Source organism: Protopterus annectens, chromosome 2.part1 (assembly GCF_019279795.1).
Source record: "Protopterus annectens isolate FY-2018-M chromosome 2.part1, PAN1.0, whole genome shotgun sequence".
NCBI classification, from domain to species: Eukaryota; Metazoa; Chordata; order Ceratodontiformes; family Protopteridae; genus Protopterus; species Protopterus annectens.
Window position 1 is genome coordinate 915,067,509 of NC_056729.1, and position 17,419 is coordinate 915,084,927.

The 17,419-nt window shown below is 40.9% G+C and overlaps 1 protein-coding gene across 1 annotated transcript in view; it reads left to right on the plus strand.

Moving 5' to 3' along the window:
- The window catches only part of WWC2 (WW and C2 domain containing 2), a 1,656,421-nt gene that overhangs the window by 997,877 nt on the left and 641,125 nt on the right, over nucleotides 1-17,419 (plus strand). The gene's annotated exons all lie outside the window — the stretch shown is intronic.

Consider the following 17,419-nt stretch of genomic DNA (forward strand, 5'->3'; position numbering starts at 1 on the left):
GGGACTTTCACTTGGAATATAAATGGAAATACTCAATATTTCCAGATGCAGACCTCTCTGCATCAAGCACAATTTCTGTTAAAAGCACACAGGGAACACAGTCAGCTCAGAGTCTGGATTTCTCTGTCACCCTCCAGGTCCCAAGTAAGACTCCCCACTGGCACAGTTGTAGGGTTAGGTCCTCAGCCTAGTGTCCAAGCCAATTCCTCCAGCACCTTCTCTGTGAAACCAGTGCTTCGTGCCCCTGCTCCAAGTAGCTGACACACACACTCTTTGGGATTTAATTTTCACACACAGACACCCACAGACAGACAGACACACACAGACACACACCTGGAAAAGGCTGGCAGAGATTTACTAGCTATGCCACCTTCTGTCCAAACTATGAGGTAGTTTCACTGTCACCAGTCGGTTACTATAAGGCTCTTAAAAGAGTATCCAATTATATAAATGGTAATATTTACCAAACAGCAAGGCTTACAGAAGTGGCCGGAGTTATCACGAAAAAAATATGTGCAAATACTCTCAAAACTTAAATATTTTTCTAAAAGGACTAGCCACAATGAGAAGTTTAAATATATTTAATAATAAATAATAAAAACCAAAAACACAAAATATCTGTTTATAGTAAACACCAGAGTTTTAGTCACAGGAAATATTAAAAATAACATTGATGGAAAGTTTCACACAGTTCTAGAAAAACAGTATTTAGCTAATCTTGCTATCTGTTCCTGATTGGCTAAAAGTATTACTGTTCCTACATACTGAATATAGGAAGGCAAGATGATTGAGTAAGTAATCCTTGTCAGATCCAAGATAGAATGCTGAGAACAGTCTCCTACTAATATCTAAATATTATTTCTGGCTTAAAGAATGACATCACACACACATCTGGTAATCTGACTGTTTCCAGCACTATCCCCATTCACTAGACGTTCACAGGATTTTAGCATTTCTGTGGTACCATACACACAGAGCTTTGCTTAGGTCTGCTGTTGCTCCTGGAAGTCATAAAACACTTCCCGTTTTCTTACTGGAGCAAATAAGCCATACTTGGAGACCTTACTTCTGTGGTTTAATTCACAATGATGAGATAACATATTTATGGCCTAGGCCCAGTAGTTTAATTTTTTTACTGTTATTGAAGTTTAAGATTAACCTCTTCCTTTCTGTTAAAACCTATACATTTAATTCAGTTACAGTAATACATGCACATTTCTTTTCTTTCCAGCAGTGCACACTGTTAATGCATTTTAACACAAACAAACCTTCCAAATACATTTTCAGCACAAGCATCTGTACAAATCAGTTTGATGTACAAATGATGTATAATTATTTACAAAATTCTGGCTAGATGTGCTGGCATATATTATACATCAACTGCCCTACTTCTGGCATGGCTGGCAGTATCTCTTATCACAAATACAATCGCATTTTTGATCAGTTCTTAATTATGTCATTTATGTAATGTACTATTTTGTTAATCTAGTAGGACCAGGTTAACAAAAGAGTATAACCGTGTAGGGTCACTGGGCACATAATCCCATTTCACAGGTGACCCAGGAGCAATGCCTGGTTAAGTGACTTGCTTAAGGTCACTCTGTAGACAAATGAAGATTGAGGGAATCAAACCTTTCCACAGGGCCTTCAGTGCTCAACTTTAACCCTCTGTACTTGCTGCCAAACGTTATAATTTTATGATTGTTTTAGTAGCATGAAATACTAAGCTCTTATGCAACATCCTTTTAAAGAGCAACCAGGTCCAGACTAAGCCCTTACTCCATTTGTTTCCCCCAAACAGATTTTAATGTTCATCCTAACATGAAGTTGTGATAACTTTTTGGTGTCTGTTTTTAAGTATCCAAAAAGTCTCCAGCTTTAAAGATTTCAAAACCTCCACCCTAGCACCGTTTACTGCAGTAACTGTTGTAAAAGTGAATCTGTCATTGCTTACGTCTTATCTGTCTGAAAGTGATATAGTGTATTATCTGTTTATATTTTATGCATACGTGTTAATCATGGAAGTGAACAGACCTTGCAGACTTATTTTTCAACCATGATATGGGCTGCAATGGCAGATGCCATGTATATGGACAGTTCTAGTCATATATCAGTCATGATACTTTTGAGCATAAATGAGAGAATCAAGGGGTACAAAACATACAGACAGTGGGACTTTAAAACCATAGCTCAGCCATCCATGTTTTCACATTAGTCATCCTTTGGATTGTAGCCCTTTTAATGGGTGACCTTCATCTAAGATTTTGCATAGCAGGAGGTACTGTCCTTGACTGTGGTTGTGTTTTCACTTGCTGCTTAGAAGAGAAGATAAAGCCCCACTACCGGTGCAGCCTGGACTGTTCTTGAAGATGACTAGCAGAGACTATTTGTCCTTAGAAGAGCTCTTATATCATATGTTCTGTTGATTTTGACAGTAGTTGAATCACTACATATTTTGTTTCTATATTAATAGGCTTTATTTCATAGCATAATATTAAGAAGCTTTTTAAGCTGAGGATGGCGCAGGAAAGGCTTTTGGGTCTTGCCATTTGTTTTTATCCTGAGTGGAAACATTTATTATGTTTTTAGCTTTATTTTACAGCTGGCAGTCTTATTCTTATAGACTCCCAAAGTTTCTTGGGGGGGCTGAATTATATTAGTCTTGCTGAAGAATAAGCCACGGTGGTGCAGCGGTAGCGTTGTCGCCTCACAGCAAGAGGTTCTCCCGTTCGATTCTCGGCTGGAGCGCCTTCTGCGTGGAGTCTGCATGTCCTCCCTGCGGTAGAGTGGCGTTCGAAAGGCATGTGTGAATGGGCGTGCCTTCATTGAAGGTTGGGCGTCGGGCTGGCACCTCGGCACCATAAAAAATACATCGACTGCCAATCATTAGCTTACCAGAGTTCCGCTGTGGCGACCCCTAACCGGAAAAAGCCGAAAGAAAAACAAGTCTTGCTGAAGAATGTGTGAAAAGACCAGGAGTGGGTTTAGCTGCTGTATATTTAACAAGTAAATATAGAACTGTATGCTGCAGTGAAATCAGGGTTTTTTGTTGATCTGGGTTTTCTAACATGTCTTGGCTGGTTGAAGATTGTGACAGTTTGGCTGCCTATGGTAAACTCTGTCTGATCAGTATTACATTTTGCATGTTTGTTTTATTTGCTTACTTGCTTTGAATAGGTTTATATTGGGTGGTACAAGACAGTATTAATTCCTTTGAATTTATCAGAAATGTGTTAAGATCCATTTTAAAATAAAATGAGAGACACTGCATTTAATTTAAGTTGCAGTTATTCCACACTAATCTCCAACCAGTAACTTTTGAATGCTGTTTAGAAGGGCATAATAGTAATTTTGAAGAGTTTTTGAGAAACCTGAAGAAAATGTGCCCCTTCAGATCTTTTGAAATTTCCCATTGTTAATGGCTTTTTAGAAGAATCCCATTTATTTTCCAAAAGAGAGGCAGATATTTTACAAGCTGGGTAAGGCTTTGCCATCTGAGAGTCCTTTATTTTTATTGTAGCTGTTGGTATGAGAATCTAGAAGTGTTGCAGGGATGTTTTGCATAGTTGGAAGTTATTCTTAAGGGCTCAAGAGCTTAGAATGAGTTTGTAGTTGCTGTTGGCTTTAAATATTATTTCAGGTCACCTTCCTCATGTCTTAATAGGACAGATTTGGAAGCAGTGAAAGACTATAAAAGTTTTTTTAGCCACTTCAAGCTTTTATAATAAGGATTCTAATGTTTATGATGCTTACTTTGCATTCTTTAATTTTTCTAGCAAATGGGCTTTTAAGTCTTCTAATGTTAATGGTTATTTCAAGATGATTTCACTAAACTTATTTAAATTTTTTTTATACATATTTTTCACCCTGCATCTCTCCCCCATCAGCCCTCACACAACTAACAAGACCCATTTTCTCCAGTGGGGTGCTTATTAGTTGAGGAAGATTGTTACCCAAGCAGCCAGGAGGTTATTTAGTAATATTTGGTACTAATCACTCCCACTGGCTACTGTATGCTTACTTAGACCTGTGAGGCTATGCAGCGCCTTCCACTGAAGGTGTGCACATTCCTGCATATATCCCCCATGAAGCCCACCACATGTGGCTTGACAGGGACTAAGTGCACAGCTCAGCTTTTGAAGCATGCAGAACTTTTTTCTTCGTGCAGTAGATATCCACATTGCAGTATTTTAGGTCATCGTTGTCCCCTGAAGATGGGTAAGTTGCTGTTAGCAGATCGCTTTCTCCCTTTCCTATCTGGCCTGTGCAGCACTTGAGCCATTAATTGAACTTAGATCTTCTGGTTCATAGTCATGGCTTTAACTTGTACACCAGAGACCCAGGATATTTCAGTGTTTGACAATGCTAACTCAGATTCTCATGGTACCAAAATGTTGTAGGCATTGAACACCATAACTGATTTGTCATTACACCTTTGTCTACTTACTCTACAGCTAATTTAACTTTCGTATCTTCAGCTAATCGTGATGATTAAAGTATGTATTTAGCTTAAATGTCAGCCGTATTCAAATAATACTGTTCATAAAATTAGAAGTCGTCTTTATTTGTCGATGTCCTTTTTGATTTTGAAGCCACTGTCTTCATTCATGATTTGAAAGGCAGGGTGTAAAATAAAGGATATGTTAGCTAATGATTTTCTTCATTATGGAATAGGGATACCTGCTGGTATAAGGGTACTAGATGACCCTCTGCCCTTTAGTAGGTCTCTTAGAGACCAGTGATTATAAAAAAACAAGTATACATGACAAGTATAAATGCATATTCTTTATAGACTCTGACTAGTATGCATTGACTATTGCACACAGCAAGTTCAACAACTGATGACTGCATTAGGGCTAAATTTTTGTTTTGAGGATAGGTCTGATAAATTTTACATCTTTGTAAATGCAATATTTATTATGCATGTTAACAAGGAATAATATCTACAGAATGAATTGTTGGAAGTTATGTAGTCCTATCTCGCCTCCATTATTGCATGTGGGTTCCGCTTAGAAAGCCTGAAAACTTCTGATTGGCTTGTGACTAATAGGTATTCCATGATGCATGAATACATTCCCCAGATCTCATTTGCCGCGTCTTCATTCGGAAGCTTCTTGTGGTTGGCTGTGGCTAAGTGATTTAGTTCTTTATTATTCTGCTTGTTAGAAGTTTTTTAACTTCATGTGAAGTGCTTTTCTTATTGCTGTTAGCCTTATTGTGATAACCGATTGTGTCAATTTAACCGGACTTGACTTTTTCCTGGATTCGACTTTTTCTGCTATAAATTTTGGGCCGGTTGGCCTTTTTTGTGTGTGTTTCCGTGAGTGTGTGCGTTTGACTAAACCGTTTTACTTAGAGATATTAGTCTGTTTCCCTTTCCTTTACAGTAGGTTCGTTTAAGTTAGAGAACATAGTAAAACTTCCCTGGTTGTTTGTTGTGAGAAGTAGGGCTAGATCTGTTTAAGTTAGAGGATCTCGTTCCTCTCTTGTTGAGTGAGTGTGTTGTTTTTTCTCTTCTATCGCATATTGAGACTACCATTATGTCTAAAGAACATAAAGAGCATAAACAGTCAGGATTTAAAAAGTGTACTAAATGCTCTCAAAAGCTGTCCATCACTGATGGACATAGCATCTGTGTGTACTGTTTAGGGGCCATGCATCTTCAAGAGACTTGTCTCTTTTGCCATTCCCTTAGTCCTAAAGTGCTCCAGGAATGGAAGAATAAGTTGATTCTAAAAGGATTGTTAAAACTTTCTTTCGAGGAAGACCTTGCCAGTTCGGCCTCCTCTACTAGGTCGCATTCTTCCAGTAAAGATAAGGGCAAGACCTCCAAAAGGCCTTCTCCAGCCTCAACTTCTGTCTCTGAACCTCCACTGAAGTTACCTAAATCAGAGATGGTCTCTGTCTCTTCAGCTCCACTGTCTTCGGAGCCGATCGAGATTCTGGACACGGACATTGCAGTGTCGGCACCCAGTGCTTCGGTGCCGATCGCTAGCAGTCCTCTTCGGAGCTGGTCTACAGACACTCCACCGGTCTCCCCTACTTTAAAATCATATATATTACAGAGAGCGAGGTCTCCAACACTGTCCTCCAGATCCTCCAGGAGCTTTTCTGAAGAAATCGAGAGAGTGGTGCTCAGACTCCTTAAGTCGTCGGCCTTGCCAAAATTTTTATCGGCTCCGACCCTGCTCTTTTTCCTTCTCCAACCCAGATTGGGCCTTTGGAGCCGATGCTGTCAGTACAGACTACAGTGGTGACTACAGTGGTGTCCTTGGCTCCAGTACCCCGGGTGGTTGTCTCGGAGCCGAGCCCCGCGCCGACACTGTTGGCGCCGTCCGAAGTGTTTAGGGTCTGAAGCACTCCGGTCAGGCCCGAGGGGGACACTTGGAACCGAACCTCTTCGGTGCCGAGTCTTCCTCTTGTTGCGTCGGCCCAAGTGAGCTCGGACCCTACATCATTCTCAGAGCCGATTACTTTGGAGACATCAGCTCCTATGCTCTCCTCGGAGCCGGGGGGGTCGTTCGGAGCCAGAGGAATCAGTTTTTTGTGAAGATGAGGACCATGTTGGATAGTTCTTCCGTACCATGTAGGGGTACCGATGCTATACCCCCTCAAGAGCTGAACACTTGTCTCAGCATCCTCTCTCCCCCGAGATGGTAGAGACTCACTGCCTCAGGACCCCCGTCTGGGTGGTCTCCGATCTTCCGAGACCTCCCCAGAAGACCCCACTGAGGAGCCCCCTCGGAAGAGATCATGTAAGAGGAAGCATGTAGACTCCCCTGATGAGTCTGTCACATCTGACACTGACCTCGATGAGTCGGAGGGGTCCCCTAAGTCGACCTCTGAAGATGTCTCCTTTGCAGACAATTTGGAGATCCTCAGGCAGAGAGGCGGCTGACCCACCGTCCCCCCTTCCAATGAGGAGTCAGTGTACCTGAAGGCTTTTGGGTCTGGACCCTCAGCTTCATGGGTGTCTCCTCCATTTGATGAATTGCTAGATCTTGTGAGTCTGAAGGCATGGCAGACTCCCGATGCTGTGGAACCGGTCCCCAGGAGGTCGAATAAATTTTTCTCCGCGCCTAAAGACAGAGTTTTTATCTAAGGGTTTACCTGTTGATGCCATGGTGGTGGCAGCGGCCACTAAGGAGCTAGCAGAGACCTCCTCTGCTATCCATCCACCTAATAAGGAATCCCGAATGATGGATAGGTACGGAAAACGTATCTTCTCTTCAGCGGCTTTTATACTCCGTTGAACTATCTATCACATTTTACGAGACTTCAGAGAGATATCCTAAAGGAGTTAGGAGATACTCTTCAGGGTACCTTGACTGAAGAAGTTCCATCTACAGTGTCTGCTCAGTTGGCTACCCTCACATCTATTGTCAACTCCTCCATGCAGCTGATCTCATATGCAGCTGATGGTGTGAGTAGGGCGGCGGATTCAGGAGTCTCATTAAGGAGATATTCCTGGATGCGTCTGTGCAACTTTGCTGAGCCTTTCAAGCCTACATTCGCCAAATGCTCCAGTGGACGGATCCTCACTTTTTGGACCCAAGGTGAAAGATACCCTCACCAGGTGAGAGCAGGAAGGAAAGACTCTCTCTGCCATGGGAGTCCGTTTTACCGTTCTTTCTAGACCTTACCCTAAGGGTCAGAAGAGCGGCAAAATGTGGTTCAAGAAATCACAGAGACCTTTCCAGGACACACAAGGTGATTCTTCCTTCAGAGGCAGGGGAGGAAGAAATCATGGTAGACGTCGCCCTAGAGACAGGGGAGGCCCACAAAATCAGGGAGGTCGCGATTCCTTTCGTGACCGTCCCTATCAGCGTTCCTGATGTGGAACCCGACTGTGCGTCTCTGGAGCCAGTCGGGGGTCACCTGTCCTTGTACCCATTATCCTGGCTAAATCTCACTCGAGACAAGTGGGTACAAGACATCATTACCAGAGGTTACTCTATACCAGTTTCCCATCCACCACGCCCTCCCAAAAGGATCCCAGATGTGCCACCCAATCACAGGGATCAAGCACCTATAGAGATAGAAAAGCTGCTATTAAAAAGAGTCATCCAAAAAGTCCCAGCAGACCAGACAGGTTTGGAACATACTTCAGGCTCTTTTTAGTTCCAAAAAGAACAGGAGACTGGAGACCCATCTTAGACCTCAGCAGGTTAAACGAGCATGTAAAGAAGTCCAAGTTCTGAATGGTCACTCTACAATCCATACTCCCTTTGTTGGGGAGAGACAGCTGGATGTGCTCAGTAGATCTCCAGGATGCCTGCTACCACATAATGATGGACAAAGCATCAAGGAGCTACCTACGCTTCCGGCTGGGAGCCAATCATTACCAGTTTCGGGCACTGCCCTTTGGTCTCACCACAGCCCCCCCCCCGGGTGTTCACCAAGTGCATGGCAGTAGTCACAGCTCATTTGCGATGTCAGGGAATCCAAGTCTTTCCGTACCTGGACGATTGGCTCCTGACCGCCACCACCAGGTATCTCCTAATTCAGACGAGAGATTCCACAATCAAGCTCTGTTCCCAGTTGGGAATCTCAATAAACTGAGAAAAATCCTTTTTTTTGCCCACTCAGTCTATACGTTTTATAGGAGCAAACATAGACACGGTCGAGATGACAGCCAGACTGCCTACGGACAGAATACAGAATCTTGTGCAACAAATTTACAGAATAAAAGCGAAGGTGGCTTTGCAGCTTCTCGGGACTATGACGTCAACCATATCCTTGGTACCTTTAGCAAGGCTACATATGAGAATACTCCAATGGCTCCTGTCATCCCAGTGGTCATTTCAACAGTTGCCTCTACATCATCAGATCCTGATTACAGATTCTTGCAAAAAGGACCTACGCTAGTGGATTCAACCAGGTCATCTTACCACAGGGACTCCCTTTGTACCGCACCAACCCGTTGCCACTGTGACCACGGATGCCTCTCAGATAGGGTGGGGGGCATTATCTTGACAGGACTGTCCAAAGCACATGGCAAGAGCAGGAGGCCCACCTGCATGTCAGTGTCCTAGAGATGAGGGCGGTGCTTCTAGCTTTGCAAGCACTTCACGACTTTCTCCCTCTAGGGATGATAGCTATCCAGACCGACAATATGTTGGTTGTCTGGTATCTAAACAAACAAGGGGGAACCAGATCATACCCCTTATGTCAAGAGGCCATGCGAGTTTAGGATTGGGAGATTTCTTCCCACATTGCAACGCACATCCCCAAGACTTCCAACGTAATAGCAGACAAGCTAAGCAGGGCAATTTTGTTACCTCACGAATGGCCCTTGAACCAGAAAATAGCTAGTATGATCTTTCACAAGTGGGGACAACCCTGCTGCAACCTCTTTGCCAGTCCCATCAACACCAAATGCAGCACCTTTTTCCGCTCTCATCCCCCCTCCGGGGGAGTCTTCAAGAGATGCACTAGTCCATGATTGACCCCCGGGATGCCTTTATGCTTTTCCTCCTTTTCCACTCATCCCCAAGGTCATACAGAAAGCAGTGCTGTTGGGAAGCAAGATGATCCTCATCACCCCTTACTGGCCTCGTCAGATTTGGTTCCCTTTTCTCGGGCCTCACCTGTTGGACTGCCCATGGACGCTGGACCCAGTGCCAGACCTCCTGACACACGTCAGGTTCTCTTCACCCCAGTCTCCACACTCTCAAACTGACAGCATGGCTGCTCCAGTTCCATCACTAGTCAGGCTTCATGATTTGTCTCCAGCTGTAACTCATATTATTACCTCTTCTGACAAGCCTTCGACCAGAAAATTGTATCATAGTAAATGGAAGAGATTTTCCATGTGGGCACACAATAGAGAAGTTGATCCATTTACAGTTCCCATTACTGTTGTTCTAGAGTTTCTTTCTGAACTCATTCACCAAGATTCAACGGCTGCTACACTCCGAGTTCAACTAGCAGCAATATCTAATTTTCATGTGGGGATTAATGATTCCAGTCTTATGTCTCACAAACTGTGCAAATCCTGTCTTAAGGGTTCCATGATGTTAAGACCTCCTGTGCAAGACCCCATTCCTCCTTGGGACCTGAATCTAACTCTGTCTAGACTTACTCTGCCACCCAAGTTGTCCGTTGAAGTTTCTGTCTTGGAAGACTCTTTTTCTGGTAGCAATAACCTCAGCCAGGTGAGTTACTGAATTACAAGCTCTGTCTGTTAAACCTCCATACTTAATTCTTCACAAAGATAGGGTCTCTCTCCGGACCAGCCCTTCTTTTATTCCTAAAGTCTGTTCTCAATTTCACTTAAACTAAACAATTGAATTGCCAGTGTTCTTCCCTAATCACTCCAACAAAGCAGAGTATACATTCCACCAATTCGATGTACACAGGCAACTACGTTTCTATATCCACCGGACCAAGGAATTTAGAAAATCAGAACATCTGTTTATTTCCTTTGCTGAGGCGAGAATGGGCTTGCCAGTTTCCAAGGTTACACTTTCGAACTGGATCTCTGGTTGTATTTCCTGTATTTACAGTTCTCAAGGAAAGGAGTTACCCTTTAAAGTTAAAGCACATTCCACCAGGTCCTTCTCTACTTCTGCTGCTTTCCAAGTCAGGACACCTATTGATAGTATTTGTGCAGCAGCAACATGGGCTACCCCTCATACCTTCATTTCCCATTATAAATTGGATTTAACTTCCAGGGGTAGAACCTAGTTTGGTTCCATGGTACTCAGGAGTATCTTCCTATGAGCCACCCATTCAAGATGCTAGGGACGCTGTCCCACATGTAATAATGGAGGCGAGATAGGACTACATAACATAAAGAAGTTATGTACTCACCATAACGTTCCATGTATGTAGTCCATCTCGCCGAACATCATTACGAACCCACCCACCAGCCCCCTTCCTGGAGGATCTGGATACAGTTTTTTCCCTTTCTACAGTGGTTTTTGCCACAAAGGCTCCTTTTATTACAGTTTATTCTTCTGGACTTTTGTTCCTTTTTTCATGTCTGATTCTGGTAGACTAGTAGCAAACAAGATCTGGGGAATGTGCGCATGCGTCATGGGATACTTATTAGCCACAAGCCAATCAGAAGTTTTCAGCCTTTCTAAGCGGCCGAGTCAGAGTCGATAACTTCTTTTTTTGATTTGGGTCATATCTCTCAACACTCCAGATTTTTGCCTCCAGTTTTTGGTCTGTTCATTGTAATAGTTTTATGGCAAGTCACTGAGGATTGAAGTCACACAAATAAATGACATCCATTTGAGTATCAGACTTCATAGTCTTCAGAAAATGCATGCTAACACAACTCCTGTTATTATAACAACTTTTTATTTAGTTTATAAGAGCACTATTTAAAATCTGTCTCTGTTTTGGGGCCTTTGTCTCCCCATTATGTAGGCTTTTCCAGATTTCTCATACTAAGAGGTTGAGGTGTGATTTGGCGGGAATTTTTTTCTTGAGTACTATTCTGTTTTATGTCCATTTGCTTCATATGCTTGTTCTTTTAATTATTGTGCTTATATCTCCTCTTTTTATTATAGGATTTTGCAGTTCCTGCAAATCTAAAGTATGTTGCTTTGATTTAATTTCACTGTAATTCATGTTTTCTTATTATAATGCCATACTATCTTGTATTGCTTTTATGGCATAGGTTATTGTTAAAAAGGGCCCATGAACCAGATCAACTTGCCCAGTTAACAAAGGGAAAATAAGTAAATATCTCTACATATTCTGCTTGTGTGGGCAGGGTTTGTATTCTCAACATAGGAGATAGCTGGGGACTTCCAAGATGGCTGTACACTGATCAGCAGCTTAATTTCAGCTCTCCCAGTATGAGAAAAGAAACTGAGAGATAAAGGGCCAGTAATTCTGCCAGTTTTTGTAAATCCAGCTACTTAATAGTAAGTACACTCCCTGGATGCCAGCAAATAAGTAATTTATGACAGCCTGAAAGAAAATCAGCTAAAGTAGGTTAAGAGGAAATGCTAACTTGGAAGAATCTTGCAGCTGCTCTGCAAAAAACAGTTCAAGATCCAGGTTTGGTGCAAGACATGGTTTCCTGTAATCTAGAGGAAAAAAACAAGCCAAATGTGCTCAGAGCTGATAAAAATAAGAAACATTGAAGGAGTATATCAATTCAAATAAGAAAAGGCTGGAAGTAATGGAAGGAGCTTTAAACAGCTATTCAAATGAACTGATAACATTGCAAAAATCCAAGGTCAAAATGAAAAGGCTAGCTGAGTATGAGACTGCTGAAGAAGAGCTATCTCAAAAAATGACAGAATTAGAGGACAGAGTACTCAAAGGAAATCTGAGAAATTCTGCTGTACCAGAGAACTGGAAGGAAAAGACTTAATTTTATGAAACCACAAGTAAGCAACTGGGCTGTATTTCCCCAGCAGGATTTGTGAATTGAAAGGGCGCACTGTGTATGCGCTCCAGGCCTGGCCTTGAGAAAGCAGCCAGGTCCTGTATTAGTAAAGATGCAATCATACCAGAAGAAAAAGTTGATCCTGACAAAACTGTGACAGAAGAACAAAGTATTAAAAATTAGAGGCAGCAAAGTGTTTTTGAAAATGATTATTCACTATACACCTGATAGAAGAGAAGCAAATTTATCCCAGCAGTTGGGGAATGTCGAAAGGCATATCCAACTGTCTGCAGCATATTTTTTTTTTCCTGGAGGTTCAAAGTCATTTTTTGATGAAGAGCAGACTGAGGAGGAAATACACATGTTTGTCCAATAAAAACTGAGCCATCAAATAGAAGGGGGCTCTGCTTCTCATTCTTCTGATAATAAAGTTCCTAGAGAGACTTGGCCAGTGGAACCTTTTTTCCAATGTTCCAAACGAAAATGCTTGAGAGAGAGAAAAAAATATCACAAGAGTTAACTAGAATAATCGGGATTACCTTGGACTGGAACTGGAGTCTGGTATTGGGAAATGGAGATGAACAGGAAGACCACCAGCAACACTGAAATTAGTGAATAAATTTGAGATTATAACGTATCAATCACATTTGTGAAAAATAGAGTGGACTTTTGTTGACTTTTCGTTTCAGTCCCCCACAAGTTTAACATCTTCTTCTTTCGGCTTTTCCCGGTTAGGGGTCACCACAGCAGATCACCTGTCCGCCCATGATTGGCAGTGGAGTTTTACAGTGTTGAGTTGCCAGCCCAGTGCCCAACCTTCCACAGAAGGCACACATACACACATACACTCACACCTAGGGCCAATTTAGAGTGTCCAATCCATCTGCAGCATGTCTTTGGGATGTGGGAGGAAACCGGAGCACCGGGAGGAAACCCACGCGACCACAGTGAGGGCATGCAGACTCCGCACAGAAGGCACCCCAGCCGAGAATCGAACCAGAGAACCTCTTGCTGTGAGGCGACAATGCTAACCACTGCACCACCGTGGCCGCCCCTCCCCCCCCCACAAGTTTAACATATACGCCACTTAATCATTAAGACTCTAGAAGGAATAGAAAGAAGAAAAAAATAACTTTAAGTAAAACAATTTTTGTTCTTAACAGAATTTGTGTAAAACATTTCATGATATAAAAAGTTGTAACAATAACTGAAAATGCACATATCTGATAAGGATACTAAAGTAAACAAGTGCCTGATTTTTATAGTTATAAAACATTTAGGCATTGCAATGTAGAAAAGAGAAGAAAGGCTGGACAAAAGCATGTTTAAATTAATGCACTGTTGTCTTAGCTTATTGAGGTGGGTATGGGGTACAAAAGTGCACAAATTATAATATATTTAGAGATTATATATTTTTCTGTTAATTTTGCATAGGTGAATTTCTGGATTAATGCCCTTGCCTTGATCTAATACTTTTTGTGTAAGAAAATAAATAAGAATGTAATGCAAATGTTCGGTGTGAATTGAAGAGTTTGCAGCTGAGGGCAGCTGTACGTTCTATGTTTCCATGGAGACGAGCTTGACTGTAGGGGCATGTAGTAGAAGCCAGAGCACTTAAAACTGCTGTTTTTCACATCTGGGAGGGTAATAAAGATAAAACAAGAACAGGCAGCAGTTAATGGAAGTAGTTGCCCAGGCTGTAACATGTCTTAGCATGGATAATCTTAATTTTAGGTTAGGTAATGCCTTTGTGTAACTGTTGATTTGGGACAGTTGTTCCTGTCAGGAGGGTTAAACATTATTTAAAGATGTACATAGTTTTGTTTGTTTTTAAATTAATAGGTTGTGGGGAGTATTATGTGGGGTGTGCGTGTGTGTGTTTTTTGTTTTGTTTTGAGAGTCTTCCAAATGGACATGGCAAGAAACAACTGTATAAAAAATCAACCTGCCAAACATTAGTGGGTGCATAAAACACAAATGTGAATAGGCAATTAAAAAAGTTGTCATATACAAAGTGTGAGTTATAATTTCTTATCATTACAACTACACTGTCCATATTTTGGAATGTGAAGGGCCTCACAGTTATAGACAAAAAGGAAAGTCTATTGGATTACATAAAGAAATGCAGAACGCAAATAGCAATGTTACAGGAGACACCTTTGGAAATTGAGCATGTGCATTTGATAAAGAAAAAAAATTCAGGATTATTCAGCCGATTATTAGGGACAAAGGAAAAGTGGAGTAGTTGCACTAATTGCTAGAGGAGCTCCAATAGTGACAGCAGAAAAAATAAAAACGATAATGATAGACTTCAGGTAGTCAGAGGCTAATGGCAAGGGAGGAGAATTATGCTGGTATGTATTTATATTCCACCTAAAACTGTTATTACGGTTATGAAGTTTAATAAAATTTCAGGAGAAATAATCCACTTTCAGCAGGAAATAATTATTAGTGGGAAATGTAATTTGATTTGCAGCAGTGAAGATATATCTAGAGACCTAGAAGGGAAAATATAACAAAAGAGGGTAGATTTGTGAAGAAACTTATGAAAATAATTGGTATGGAAGATGTAAATTCAGTAGTAGGAAGTATTAGAGAGTTTGCATATTATTCCTCAAAGTGCAATAACTGGGCTGGAATATACATAACTTGTATTTCACCTTAACACATGTATTTAATTGAAAGCTTTGACACATCCAATAACTATTTCAGGTAATGCGCCATTAACAACCAAGGTAAAATGGGAGGGTAATGAAGTCAAAATGAGACACTGGCACTTCCCCATCTAAGAATTTAAGGAGTGAGTAGTGGAAACTATTTGAGCGTTATTAGAGAAGATAGGAATTTCTTCAGAGTTTATAGCTAGTGAGAGGGATAAAATGAAAGTGAAGTTTAAATATAGGGTGAAATAAAGAGATATGGTTAAAAAGTGTAACAGGAATTATTTACAGAAGCTGCCAAAGGTTAAAATATTGCAGAGTAAGAAGAATCTCACAGAACAAGAAGCTCAGCTGCAGAGTACTGAAGAGAAAATATAGGGTGAAATAAAGAGATATGGTTAAAAAGTGTAACAGGAATTATTTACAGAAGCTGCCAAAGGTTAAAATATTGCAGAGTAAGAAGAATCTCACAGAACAAGAAGCTCAGCTGCAGAGTACTGAAGAGAAAATGGAGTATCTGGATAATAAGCATGAGTTTATAAAGACTGCTATTAAGCAAATATTTTGTGATAACTGCAGAGCCCAAAAACTTTTAGCACAACAGCTTAGACAACAGAAAGTAAAAAGGGTTGTTTCCAAGCTTAGAGAACCTATAACAGGAAAAATAACCAGTGATCCTGTAAAGATTAGAGATATTTCTCAAATTTTATGAACATTTGTGTAAAGTAGAGAAATGTGGACATCAAGAAAGAGCACAAATGGAAATATTTATCGATGACCAGTATACAAGGTTAGAGTTGGATGAGGCTCAACAGTTAAGATAGGAGATGAGATAAAAGAAAAAAAAAGCCTCCAGGAAGGGATTGTATTTGATGGAAGTTTAAAAGTAAGGAGGGAAGAAAGTGATAAAGATCTGGAAGATTGTTTAGCAGTATTTTAAAAGGAGGGGAGCACCAATATCCTGTGGGGGGGGGGGGGGAGACTGTGGTGGCTGTAATACCCAAAGATGGTAGACCCATCAGACCCAGCTTTGAGGGGAAGCACCAACATTGTGGAAGAAAGCTGTGGTGGGTAATAATACCTAAAGATGGTAAAGACCCATCAGAACCAGCTACTTATAGGCCCATTTCAATTTTCAACCATGATCATAAAATATTTGTCTGTAGTAGGTAAGAGTGGAAAAGGTGTTGCCAAAACTGATAAATGTGGATCATTGTGGTTTTGTGGCGGGGAGGCAAACATTTGCCACCATTAATAGAAAAATGATGATCCAGAGGGAAGATGAATGCAAGAAAATACTGCTGCTGTTAGTGGGTCTGTATCTAGAGAAAGTATTCAGCAAAGTAAGCTGTAATTTTATATGTAGGGCAATGGAAGCATTTGCATTCCCTGATACAATAGGGTTAATTAGGAGGCTATACAAGGGATCTGAAGCAAAAATTAATTGGAATGGCTCCACTCTAACAGTTTGTGTTTGAACAGAGGAAGTATGCAGGGGTGTCCCGTTTTCCCTTTATGTGCTTTATATTTAGGTCCATTGGTTAGGAAAATAAAGATCTCAGAAATTCAAAGATGATATTGGTATGGTAATCAAGAAAAGTTGGCTTTATTTGTAGTTATTTTGTGCCTGATAAAACCCTAAAGGTACATCTTAGTGTTGTGGAACATCTTTAGATAGTTCAAGTCTTTTTAGGATATAAAATTAATGAAGATAAAACAAAGACTATAGTTATGAACTACGTACCCACACATGATTCAGTCTGGCAATACCCATATTTATGAAGGGTGTGATAAAATTAAGTAAGTAGGAGTATGGATTAAAAAACATTCGGTTAGGCAGCTAAGGTTGTGTGGGAAGAGACTAAGCAAAAGATAATACAAAAAGTATGAAATTGTAAGCTCTTGTTTATGGATATGGATAGCAAGGCACAAACAGTGAAAATGTTTTTAGTCAGTTTAGTTTTATATACAGATCAAGCATATTTTTATTAACCAGAAAATAAATTGTAGACAATAATTAATAAAGAGTTGAAGGAATTTCTAAAGTCAGTCCAGAAAGATGACACTATGTTGCATTCTATGATCATATGAACCCAGTGTACATCAAGGGTTTCATTGCATCTCCAGCATTTTATTTTTTCAGATTTGTATTTAACAACAATTTTGTGGGGTATTAGAAAAACATTGCGTAAAAAAATTCCATGTATTAAATGTTCCAGCATAGGGAGGACTTTGAATTTCCTACAGATACTGAGAAGCTTTTGCCGAGCATTGTGGTCCGATATTTGTACTGTTACAGATTCCTTGATTTTTTTCAATGCCCCAGTCTGTCCCAGATGCTATTCCAGTATCACAATTACCTCTTCTGTGTTTTGTTCTAGCCACTGCTAGGAAAGTTTTAACTAAT